The 12,062-nt window shown below is 52.7% G+C and overlaps 3 non-coding genes across 3 annotated transcripts; 2 read left to right on the top strand and 1 right to left on the bottom strand.

Moving 5' to 3' along the window:
* Positions 1-1,554: 1,554 nt before the first annotated feature.
* TRNAG-UCC (transfer RNA glycine (anticodon UCC)) lies at positions 1,555-1,626 on the top strand. Its single transcript has one exon. It is a non-coding gene; the product is annotated as a tRNA-Gly (tRNA).
* A 2,639-nt stretch (positions 1,627-4,265) lies between these two features.
* Positions 4,266-4,370, bottom strand: TRNAR-UCU (transfer RNA arginine (anticodon UCU)). The gene is made up of 2 exons: positions 4,334-4,370; positions 4,266-4,301 (listed from the first exon to the last, which is right to left on the bottom strand). It is a non-coding gene; the product is annotated as a tRNA-Arg (tRNA).
* Positions 4,371-11,305: 6,935 nt separating this feature from the next.
* TRNAV-AAC (transfer RNA valine (anticodon AAC)) lies at positions 11,306-11,378 on the top strand. The gene has a single exon. It is a non-coding gene; the product is annotated as a tRNA-Val (tRNA).
* The last annotated feature ends 684 nt before the right edge of the window (positions 11,379-12,062 follow it).

A 12,062-nucleotide genomic window follows, 5' to 3' on the forward strand; every position in this document is an offset into this window, starting at 1 on the left:
TTAGCATTGGCCTCTTTTGCTGTCTTTTCTGCTTTGAGACATTGGGACAGTTGGCCACGGAGTCCCGCAGTTGCCATCTCCCTCTGCGCAGGTGCTGTCCAGAGCCCCGACTAGCAAACGCTGACACTGCTGTTAGGTCCAGACCAGAGGGGAGTGTTTAAGGGTTATTTCAGAAGAAGGGTTTTCTCCCCAAATAACTGCATCTAAACAGTGTTTTTTATTTCATAATAAAGTATTTTGAAACAGCACCCGGACACGATTATGCAAATAGAGCGCAGGATATTTAAATCCCAGTTTCATTTACAATTTTGAATGTCTCCATTTGGATCCCTCTCCTGAAGGAGACTGCAAGTGTCAACATGTCCTGGGTGTTGCAACCTCCCAGCACTCACCTGATGTTCCCTCCCCGCTGCCTGAAGCCGTTTGGGAGTCCTCCTGCGTCTCCTGGAGCTGCAGGACATCAGCGTTGTCATCCTGAAGCTGCAGCCGCTGCTTCCCAGGTGTCTCCATCCCAGACTCCACAACTATCCCTGGAGACAGGGGCTCCCCACACCCCGGGATTCGGTCCAGTTCCTCACAGTATGCACAGTGCTGCGGTGCTTCCCCAGAGCGGGACCTGTCCTCACGGGCCCTCGCATACCCCTCCCGCAATTCGTTGACCTTGGGTCTGACTTGGTCTAGGATGCAGGAGGGGGGAGGTGGCCTTTCTCTGCAAGGCCATCAGCCATTGGGCCATATGTTAGATAATTTCATGGAGGTTAGGTCCATAAAAGCTATTAGCCAGGGGATAAAATGGTGTCCCTGGCCTCTGTTTGTCAGAGGCTGGAGAAGGATGGCAGGAGACAAATCGCTTGATCATTGTATTTGGTCCACCCCCTCTGGGGCACCTGGTGCTGGCCACTGTCGGCAGACAGGATACTGGGCTAGATGGACATTTGGTCTGACCCAGTACGGCCGTTTTTATGTTTTTATGTTTATAAATGTTGCATTCCTCCCCCTGGACTGCCGGGCCTGCAGAGACTCCCCATCGGATCACAGCTCCAAGAGGGTCTTTATCTCTGGCCCAGACACTGACAGTGCCCAGTGTTTCTGCCCCGTGCTTGGTCCTGTGATGTGTCCCTGGAGGGGTCTCTGGGGGCCTGTGCCTGTGACATGGCTCTCCGAAAGGCAGACGTGCTCGATCTTAGGCAAAGGACCCAGAAACAACACTTTATGGCAAAAAACACAAGGACGCTCTTGGTCCGCATCCTTGGGCCACAAAAAGTATCCAGAAGTCACTTCCCCACCTCTCCCTTGGCTGCTCTAGAGCTTAGCCCAGAGTCTGATAAACTCTACTCTCCCACCCAACAACCTCTGGGACTCCTCTCCCGCCCGGCTCCTCACACCACGGAGAGCGCAGGGCAGCCACTACTCTAGCATCACCACTTCTGGACTTTGACTAATGGCCAAGAAGTTCTGCTTTACCCAAACCACACGGGCACCCTCTCGCCTCTGGCCAGCCTCATGGCAGACATGGGTTTCCCTCACTAATTTTCCCAGCATTTTGGCAGGCAGGCATTGGTGGTATAGTGGTGAGCATAGCTGCCTTCCAAGCAGTTGACCTGGGTTCGATTCCCAGCCAATGCAATGTAAAGAGGGAGCATCAAAGCTCCTTGCTGAGGTTTTACTTGAACCCTGAAAAAACAGGCACAAATGGGTCCTGCAGCTGTGGGCTGCCTCTCGCCGCTTTTCATCCTCTCCGAAAGCATGCACAGTAATGCGGTTCCTCCCTCACATACCTCTGCTGCGATTCCTTGACCTTGGCTCTGACTTGGTAGGATGCGGGGGTAGGAGGGAGGTGGCCTTTCTTTGCAAGACCATTGGCCATTTAGCCATAAATGTCCACATTCCTCCGCATGGACTGCAGGGCCTGCAGAGACTCCTCCTGGGACCACAGCTCCAAGAGGGTCTTTATCTGTGGCCCAGACCATGACAGTGCCTGGTGTTTGCTCTCCCTTGCTTGATTTGATTCCCAGCCAATGCAAGGTGGGAAGGGAACAGGCGACCTCCAGGGGGAGATCTTATTTAACCCTGAACCACAGGCACAAGTGGGTCCCACAGCCAAGGGCTCCCTCTCACCGCTTTTCGTGGGGAGCAGCTCAAACAAAACTAATTTGGCTGTTGTGGGGTCTGCATGGGGCTTGTACCTGTGACCTGGGCATTATTAGCATCAAGCTCTAAACAGCTGAGCCAGCAGGCCCAAAGGTGACCCCACAAGAACGGGAAGAGAAGAGTTTTCCCTCCTATTGGGGAAAGGAGGCCAGGCCAAGGGCCTTTCAGCCACTGGGTCTGTGCAGGCTGGAGCCTCCTCCTACCAGTTTTCTGGCCTGTTTCCTGAAAAGCTTGCAGTCTTTTGCCTGTTTCTGCTTCCCTGTCCATAGCAGGCAGCTAAGGGGCGGGGATAGAACAGTCACCACAGCAAACATATCTGTGCCTAGCACAGGGTTTGAATCCATGACCTTGGCATTACTAGCTCCGTGCACTAACCAACCGAGCTAGCCAGCCAAACAAAACACAGCCCACAAATAGCCCTTTCAGAAAGGCGCGTCCAGCAGCTGAAGGGCTGTCTCTGCAGCTGCCAATGGCTCTTCTCTGACAGGGCCACTAGTGACTCACTGTGACGTGGGCTGGCTCATCCAGCTGGTTTGAGGGTTGGTCAAGGTGGCTGGTGGCCAGCATGGTGCACTGACACCCAGGGAAAAGAGGCAGCCGCAATCTCTTGTTGCCAGCACCTTGCTTTAGTCTAGAGAACACATCTGCTCTTCCACAAAATTTTTTGGAAGAGCAGACATGCTTTTTTCGTATCTCTGTGTACTTCATTTTATGAAGAAGAAGGTGTGACGGACCGGGCCGTGTCTGGGCACAGCTGAGGGCGTCCACTCAGGGCGAACTGCTCGAATCTGCGGCTACTTACAGCCCCCGACTGGTGACCTCTCCACACAGGCCACAAACCAGTCCCACAGAGCGCTTCAGCAACCTGCCTGAAGCCTCCCGAGAAAACCCCTTCGACACCCCAGCAATATCCGTGCCCCAGATGGCCCCAGGCCTCATACACAGGTGGGGGGTCCTAGCACCTAATCCCACCTACCCCGAACAAGTTCTGTCCGGTTCCAAGAAACCAGCCACAGATCCCTGGTCAATTTACCCTCTGGACCTTACCCACAAATCACGCTGGGCCAATACTTTAGAATCTATATCTAAAGGTTTATTATTACCAGAAAGAAAAGCACGAGAGTAAGTTTATTAAAGTACAGTACGTTACATGCACCGAATCTCCCAGTTCTCGATGCAGGCTCTAGCAGAGATGTTACAGCTGCTGGTTTAAAAGTTCTTATTGCACATCCTACGATCAGGATGGGTTCACAGGTCTTCCGGGCTCTTCAATCCCTGCAGTGCTGCCTCTGGGATGAAGTGCTGAGCTGAGAACAAAATGGCATCGGCCGCATGGCCTCTTTATACCTCCTTCTTGGCCTCTTCTGGTCTCAGCCGGTCACCTGGTCCCCAGCCTCTCTCTGCTGGCCGCTCTTAGATGTCCGCCCTCCTGCTTTAGGTGTGTCCTTGGGCTATCAAGTGCCATTGTTCTACAGGGCTTCACTACTCAGCCTGTCCATAGCAATGCTTAACCACATTCCAAGAAATATTCAGCTTCCACACAGATTAAAGATCTACACACACAGACATTATGTACTCACATAAACAGTGTACACAGGATCAGAAAACAACAAGCTCCCATTCAATACCCCACATGGCTCCCTTTCATACCAATTTCTGTGGCCAACACCCCCACCTAGGGGTGCAGCAGCGATCTGGCTGCTTCCCTCCAATTCGGTAATGTGACAGAAGGGATGTTCCAAAACAGATGATTTTTCCCCAAAATTTGGCCCAGTGTACACAGGCTAAATGTTGGAAAAGCCTCTTCCAAAAAAAGAAGCAGAAAAAGCTATGCAAATTGGGGTTCACATACTTCTTTTTCCAGAAGAACAGTGCAGTGTAGACATAGCCTGCCTGTTGCACAGCAGTGGTAGGAGACATGGAGGGACAAAAGGGTCTAACGGCACCAGCAGCCTCTCAGAACCACCCCCGCCCCAAACCCCAAGTCCTAGCCCTTCCCTCCACCCTTACTGGGGTCTACTGGGAATTGCCTGGATGCCAGCCCACCCCAGTGTCAGCCTAAGGACTGAGAGGTCTGTAAAAGCTGCATCCTGGAAATGAGGAAGCAGCTAAAGTGACTCTGGTGGGACTTGAACCCACAACCTTTGAATGTCTAGCTGGGCTCACATTAACCAATGCAGCTTAGAAGTCCAACGTGCTTTCCATTGCACCACAGAGCCTGGTGGGCTGGTGGGGTTGATATTGCCACTCTCTGCTTTGCAGCATGGCAACTGCTGGGGGAAAAGAAAGGGGAGCCAGATCTGTCTCTTTTAGGAGAGCAGGCTAGAAGAAGTAGAAGGGGGCCCCTGACAGTGAAAACTAGGAACCAGGACAAAGCTGCAGTTGGAGAACATGGGCATCCATCCCACTACTTCTTGCATACAAAGCAAGGAATTTCTCACTTGAGCTAATTCCCCTGCATGTGAACACTTCCTTTGCCCTACCCACCTTGTTCCAGACCCTACAACGTCTCTGTGGCAGCCTAAGGCTCCTTTTTGAAAGAGCCACTTGTGGGACTGACACCCGTGGGCCGGCTAGCTCGGAGGTTTAGGAGACGTGGTGCTCATATCACACAGACGTGTCTTAAGAGCAAGCCCCTTATTTCAAACCATAACGGGCTCGCTATTCCAACGTCCCTGCAAACCTCATGGTGCAAGGAGCGAGGGACATTTTGCAATAGCGATTTATTTGCAACTAAGTGCTGTGTAGCCAGCGTCAAATTACAAAATAAGCTATTTCAAAATTGACTTGAAATAACCTACCCAATTGCATCACTTATTCTGAGCTATGGGACACACCCCTAGTGAGTTAGAGCCCAGCTCTCTGCTCCACCCACCCATGTACTGACTCCCTCGCTGCCATGGGGCTATTTGTATTGGCCTCTTCTCTCTGTAGCCAGGCTTCAGCCGGGACTGAGACTCAGGCAGGAGAATGTGACCCAGCTCCCTGCACCTGGGCCCTGCATTTCTTATCCCTTCAGAGACACTTGCTAGTGGAGGAATCAATCAGTCACATGAGTGTAGATTATGAAATGTTGTTGTTGCCTTGGAAACTCCCCACAGACCTTCTCCCGGGGGCCCTGGGCAGCCAATCACTCTGCACAGGTTACTTGGAGGTGAGTGTGCTGTGTAGACGTGCCCATCCTGTTGAGGGCCAGCCTGATAGCGGGAGGCTCTGGCCACTTCCTTTCCTTGTCTCTCTCAGGCTGTGTCTACACTGCAGGGCTACGTCTACACTTCAGGCTTTTTGTGCAAGAGGAGAAGTTCTTGCGCAAAAACTTGCAGAGCGTCTACATTGCACGCACGTTCTTGCACATGTAAATTTATAGTGCAGCATCAGAAAACAGGGCTTCTTGCACAAGGGTTATTCCTCTCTCCATGAGGAATAAGCCCTCTTGTGCAAGAACTCATCCACAAGGAGGCAGTGTGGAGAGCCAACAGGGGTTTCTTGCTCAAGAAAGCCCTATGGCTAAAATGCCCGTCAGAGCTTTCCTGCGCAGGAGAACCTCCACACTGCCATGGGCGCTCTTACAGAAAAGCACTTCTCTTGTGCAACAGCACATGGGAGTGTAGACACACTGTTGTGCAAGACCTTTTGCACAAAACAGTTCTTGAGCAAGAAGTCTGCAGGGTAGATGTAGCCAGGGGGTGTTTGGGTTTGTTACCAGCACTGAGCTTTAGGGACTGGTCCTAGCCAGGAATGTGTCTGGTGCTGGTTTGTGACACTCTAAGGCCGTGTCTACACTGGGCGTAAGAGCGACGCTGCCGTGGTTGATGTTCCAGGCTCTAGGGAAGACTGGCTGATTGGAACTGAGCTGTGCAGAGTCTTGTAAAGAGAACCACAACTTCTCTGGAGATTTGCTGAGTTTTATATGAGGGTTTATCAGAAGGGACGTTGTGGGCTCTGGAACAAGGTGGGTGGGGCAGAAAAACTCTTCAGAGGTAGGGGAATTAACTCAAGTGGTAGAGCGCTCGCTTTGCATGTGAGAGGCAGTGGGATTGATACCCACATTCTCCAGTTGTAATTTTTTGCTGCTTCCTCTTTTCCACAGACAGAGCCAGCCAGGGGCTAAGTGCTTCCAGGGCCGCCTTCCCTCTTCCATAAGGCAATGGGCTGGGTTCAGCAGTGTAGGAGGCGTCACGTTTGCCTCCCAGGGAGCAGTTCCCTGGCTAAAAGTCAGGCAGACAAAGTCCAGCCTGTAACACCCAGAGGAGAGGATTTGCTTGCCAGGGGAGGGCAGACACAGACCAGCACTTGGGAGCTTGGCTGCCAGCTGCTTAGCACATCTGGACACAGAAGAATCCCAAGACTTGGTTCTGCCAGGCAGCAGTTTCCCCTCTTCTGTTTCTTTTCAGCTCCCTGCAAACTGCCTCCCAGCCGTGGGTGAGGCTGAGTGTGTGTGAAACCAGCTGTGCTTTGGATGATTTTGTTAATTGTTTAAAAAGCCTCAGGCACCTCTTCTGCCTGGGGAGGTGGCTGTAACCATCCTTCCCGTGTGTCTATACCAGAGTCCAAGAGACAGATTAGAGTTTACTTCTCAGTGGTCCCGCGTCCCTCCTTTATCTCTGCGGTTACAGCCCCTGCTCTCTCCCATTTCTGGCCCATCCCCCAGGTGTCCATGTTGTTCACTTGCCTGTGGGCTTTGGGCACCTGCCCCCATCAAACCTAGTTTAAAGCCTCCTCACTAGGTTAGCCAGTCTGCACCCAAATACTCTTCCCTTCCTCCACAGGTGAACCCCGTCCCTGCTGAGCAGCCCTTCCTGCCACAGCATCCCATGGGCAAGGAAGCCAAAGCCCCCTGCCCATGGAGCTGTAGCTTTCTGTGCCCAGGGGGCCAGACACCGCCTGGGCTTGATGGCTGGAGGGAAGTGGGGAATGGCTGCACTTTGGGAATCAAAAGTGTTGTGTGGAAACATAAAGAGCTTAGTTGGCTAAAGCACCTGCTTCATAAACAGATGGAGCTGTAGCATTCTGTGCCCAGGGGGCCGGACCCCACCAGGGCTGGAAGGCAGGAGGGAAGAGGACACCCTCACTGGGGTCTGCTGGGAACTGTCTGGACTCAAGCCCACCCCAGTGTCAGCTTAAGGATTGCCTGCTCTGTAAAAGGTGCCCTGGAAATGAGAAAGTAGCTAAAGTGACACTTGAACCCACAACCTTTGAATGTCTAGCTGGGCTCACATTAACCAGTGGAGCTTAAAAGTCCAACATGATTTCCATTGCACCACAGAAACCAATGGACTGCTGAGCTTCATATCTCCACTTTCTGCTTTGCAGCATGGCAATTGCTGGGAGAAAAGAAAGGGGAGCCAGGTCTGTCTCTTTTGGGAAAGCAGGTAGGAAGAGGGAGGGGCCACTGAGCTGAGTCAAAATAGGGGATGAAAACTGAGCTGTAGTTGAAGAATGTGGGTATTAATCCTCCCACTGCCTCTCACATGCTAAGTGAGCGCTCTACCACTTGAGCTAATTCTTCTGAATGCGAAAGTCTCTACAGCCCCACCCACCTTGTTCCAGAGCCCACAACGTCCATGCGGCTGCCCAAGGGCCACTTGCTCAAGAAATGGCTAAAATGGCCATCAGAGCTTTCTTGGAAGGAGAGCATCCACACTGCCATGTGCACTCTTGCAGAAAAGCACTTCTCTTGTGCAACAGCACATGGCAGTGCGGAGACACTGTTGCGCAAGGCCTTTTGCACAAGAATTCTTGCAAAACAGTTCTTGAGCAAGAAGTCTGCAGGGTAGATGTAGCCAGGGGGTGTTTGGGTTTGTTAGCAGCACTGAGCTTTGTACAACAGCCCAGGGAACATTGTGAAAAGGCAAAACCTTCCTGCCCTGGGTGTCCCTGGCCAGCCAGCGAGTGGCACAAAGGTTCCCTGAAGTGCTGACTTCAGGTGGCTTGAAATAAATTTTTATCATTCAGTTGAGGTGGCCAAGTGGTTAAGGAGCTGAACTGCTAATGTGTTGTGCTCTGCACGCATGGGTTTGAATCCCATTGTTGTTGGGTGTTAATGACCCTCTCTGTTGCTTCTCCCAGAGGTTCAGTGCCAGCCCCTCCTCTTACCCTGCCTACCCCAGCCCTTCCCACTGCAGCCTGGGGAAAGGGGAAATCTCCACAGAGACACTCCCAGCTCCCAAAGGAGATTCCAGGCAGCCAGGCCATGGGGGTCTCTGAGATGCCCCAGCCCTGCAGCCTGTCCCACCTGGCTGTTGCCATGGCCCCTCTGTGAGGTCACTGCCTCCCAGCCAATGAGCTGAGGTGCTGCAAAAGTTCCTTGTGATGTCACTGCTGCCTTGCAGGCTCATGTCCTGCCCCTGGCCAGCCCCTTGGCATGTGTGAGCTGCTCTCCCTGCCCCCCTCACTCAGGGCTGGTTCTGGGGCTGAAGCAGCGAACAACAGAGGCTGCTCAGGGGGCCACATTGCTAGGCCAGGGGCCCTCCTGTGGGGCTGTGAGTGTTGCTGTCCCTGCTGTACAGACAGGGCCATAGAGCCTCAGGAGGCTATAGCCGTGGGAGACACTTCCCTGATTTCAGGAGGGAGGTGAGACGTCACGGCCAATGACTGGGAGCCAGCTACAGATACCCATGGAAAGCTGATTTTCAGAGGGGCTTAATCAGGAGCTAAAAGTTGAAGAAGGGACATTTAGAAGGGTGAATTTCTGTCTCTGGGAGTGTTTTCTGTGTTCTCCTTTGCCCTAATGGACAAGGCAGAGGCGTCCTCAGTCAGGGGTTATGTGTTTAAGTCCCACTTTGGGTGATAGTTTCCTCTTACTGACAAACAACTTATCTTTCTTTGCTCTCTGAGACAGTTGGCAAGGATGCTCCTTACTGGCTCTGGCTCTCTACAGAAGTTGTTCAGACCCTTCAATAGCAAATGCTGGTGTTAGGTGCACGTCTGAGTTCTAAAAGCCCAGGGCTGCATCTAGACTGGCACGATTTTCCGCAAATGCTTTTACGGAAAAGTGTCCATGCCAATCTAGACGTGGTTTTGTGCAAGAAAGCCCCGATCGCCATTTTCACCATCGCGACTTTTTGTGCAAAACAGTTTTTATCTGTCTACACTGGCCCTCTTGCGGAAAAACATTTCCGGAAAAGGGCTTTTGCCCTAACGGGAATGTCAAAGCCGCTTGTCATATGGGCTCTGGAACAAGGTGGGTGGGGCAGGGCATTTGTTCCCATGCACGGGAATTAGCTCAAGTGGTAGAGCGCTTGCTTTGCATGTGAGAGGCAGTGGGATCAACACCCACATTCTCTAGTGAGAGATGGCTGCTTTTTCCTTTACGTTACAGGCAGAGACAACAAGGGGACCTAAGTGCTTCTAGGGGCCTCTTTGCAATAGGCAGTGGACTGGTTTCTGCAGTGCAGGGGGTGTCACGTTTGCCGGGCATAGAAAAGTTCCCTGGCTAAAATCCAGACAGGCAAAGTCCTGCCTGTAACACCCAGCGGGGGGATTCGCCTGCCTGGGGAGGGAAGGAACAGACCAGCACTTGGCTGCCAGCTGTTTGCACATCTGGACACAGAAGCATCCTGAGCCTTGGTTTTACCAGCCAGTTTCTTTTCAGCTCCCTGCAAACTGCCTCCCAGCTGTGGGTGAGGCTGAGTGTGAGTGAAACCAGCTGCACTTTGGATGATTTTGTTAATTGTTTAAGAAGCCTCATGCACCTCTTCTGCCTGGGGAGGTGTCTGTAATAGACGCCTAGTGTGACAACACCCTGGGGTTTTACCCCTTTAACCTCACCCAGAGACTCCCGACAAGTCCACTCCTGTGTCCATCTCCGCCTCAGGCCAAGTGTTCGCATGTTTCATATCTAAGGAAACTCCTCCTCCCTTTTTCCTGCAAATCCAGAGCAAGCTGTATCCTTCTGTGCCAATATTCCAATAAAGTGCATTATCCCACCAAGTCCCTGTGATACCAACTTCTTCCTGCTTATTACCCATCATTCCTGTGTGTCTGTACCAGCATCTAAGACGCAGATTAGATTTTGTTTCCCAGTGGTCCCGCGTCCCTCCTTTATCTCTGCTGTTACAGCCCCTGCTCCCTCCCATTTCTGCCCCATCTCCCAGGTGTCCATGTTGTTCACTTACCTCTGGGCTTTGGGCACCTGCCCCCATCAAACCTAGTTTAAAGCCTCCTCACTAGGTTAGCCAGTCTGCACCCAAATACTCTTCCCTTCCTCGACAGGTGAACCCCGTCCCTGCTGAGCAGCCCTTCCTGCAACAGCATCCCATGGGCAAGGAAGCCAAAGCCCCCTGCCCACGGAGCTGTAGCTTTCTGTGCCCAGGGGGCCAGACACCACCTGGGCTCCATGGCTGGAGGGAAGTGGGGAACGGCTGCACTTTGGGAGGCAAAAGTGTTGTCTGGAAACATAAAGAGCCATTTTGGCAGAGGGCACCATGGCTTAGGTGGCTAAAGCACCTGCTTCATTAACAAAAAATCCTGGGTTCAACTCCCAGTGGTACCTTGTTGTAACCTTTGCTCACATTTTCCTACGTCCTTCTTCCCCACACACCTCTCCACTCAGCCTTTTCCTGAACCAGCAGTTCCATGGGTGGCCAGGGGAGGCCTCTTCTGTGTCCCAGAAGGGCATAAGTAAATGTGAGCAAAGGCTGCAGCAGTAACTGCTTTTTATTTGGCAAGTGCTTTAGCCAGCTAAGCCACGGTGCCCTACTCAGATCCACCTCTAAACTGTTCTACTGTATGGTCCCTGACAACACCATTGTCTCGCAAAGTTCGTCCATTCCCCATTTCCCTCCTGCCTTCCCACCCTGGTGGTGTCTGGCTCCCTGGGCACAGAAGGCTACAGCTCAGTGGGCAGAGGCTCTGACATGCACATCTCCCCCAGCCGCTGGGGCTGTAGAGTTGCCTTTGAGGTTCTCCAGGGTTGGGGGAGGGCAAAATTGAGCAAACTTTTGATTCTCTGGCTTGTAAACCCCTTGGTCTCAGGGGTTTAGGTTGGAGTCCCCAGGTGGGGCCCGGCCTCCTTCAGTTTGGTCCCTTCCTGAGGGCACAAAATAGACAACAGAGAATTCCTTTGCCCCGCAGCAATCTCTGTTGGCCAAAGGGTTAGCAACTGAATATTTGCCCAAGCTTAAGTGCAGTAGCAGAAAACATTGGTATGTCTGTTTCTGTGGTGTAGTGGTTATCACATTTGCTTAACACGCAAAAGGTCCCTGGTTCAAAGCCAGGCAGAAATACAGGGTCTCCTCTTATTGCGGTTCCCCTGGGTGCCCACAAGGCAGTTCCAGGGCCTGCCCCCTGGTGCAGGGTTTGGCAGCATGTGTGCTGGCTTTCAGGAGCTTGTGGGAGACAGCTCAGCAGGTTAAGCTGAGAAAGGAGAACGCGGGGGGGGCCTGAGACTTCTCAGTGGAGCCTTGCCTGACACCAGGTCATTGTGGCCACTCAGTCCAGGGCCCACCCTGGAAGTGCCACTACTGTGGCTGTTCACCTTCGGGGCAGTGTGGCTGTCACCTTTGGTGCAAGTGGACACAAAGCCACATAATGTCCCGCCTCATGCCCAGACCCCAGCCACCCCATTACCCTGGCTTTCTTCTCACCCAGCACCCCCAGCTTGCTTTGCCACCCTCCCTTGTTCCTGCTCCCCCACCCTGCTCCTTTATCCACGTTCCTTATGCTCCCTTTCTCCTGGCCACACACGGCTCCTTGGCGCTTCTCAAGCCAGGCCCTGCAAGGAGCTACCAGGGCAGGAACCAGCCCTTGGAGCTCGGCTTGGACCGGATCTGGGAGTTTTCCCACCACATCTCACCTGGGAAGAGGTGACTTGTTCTCCTTCCTTCTGACCTTACGTCTCCGCTCCCTTCAAAGGTCTCTGCTGCCTCGGGACCCACATCCTCAAGAGCTCTACCATTTGAGCTAATTCC

This window comes from Pelodiscus sinensis, chromosome 31 (genome assembly GCF_049634645.1).
Source record: "Pelodiscus sinensis isolate JC-2024 chromosome 31, ASM4963464v1, whole genome shotgun sequence".
NCBI classification, from domain to species: domain Eukaryota; kingdom Metazoa; phylum Chordata; order Testudines; family Trionychidae; genus Pelodiscus; species Pelodiscus sinensis.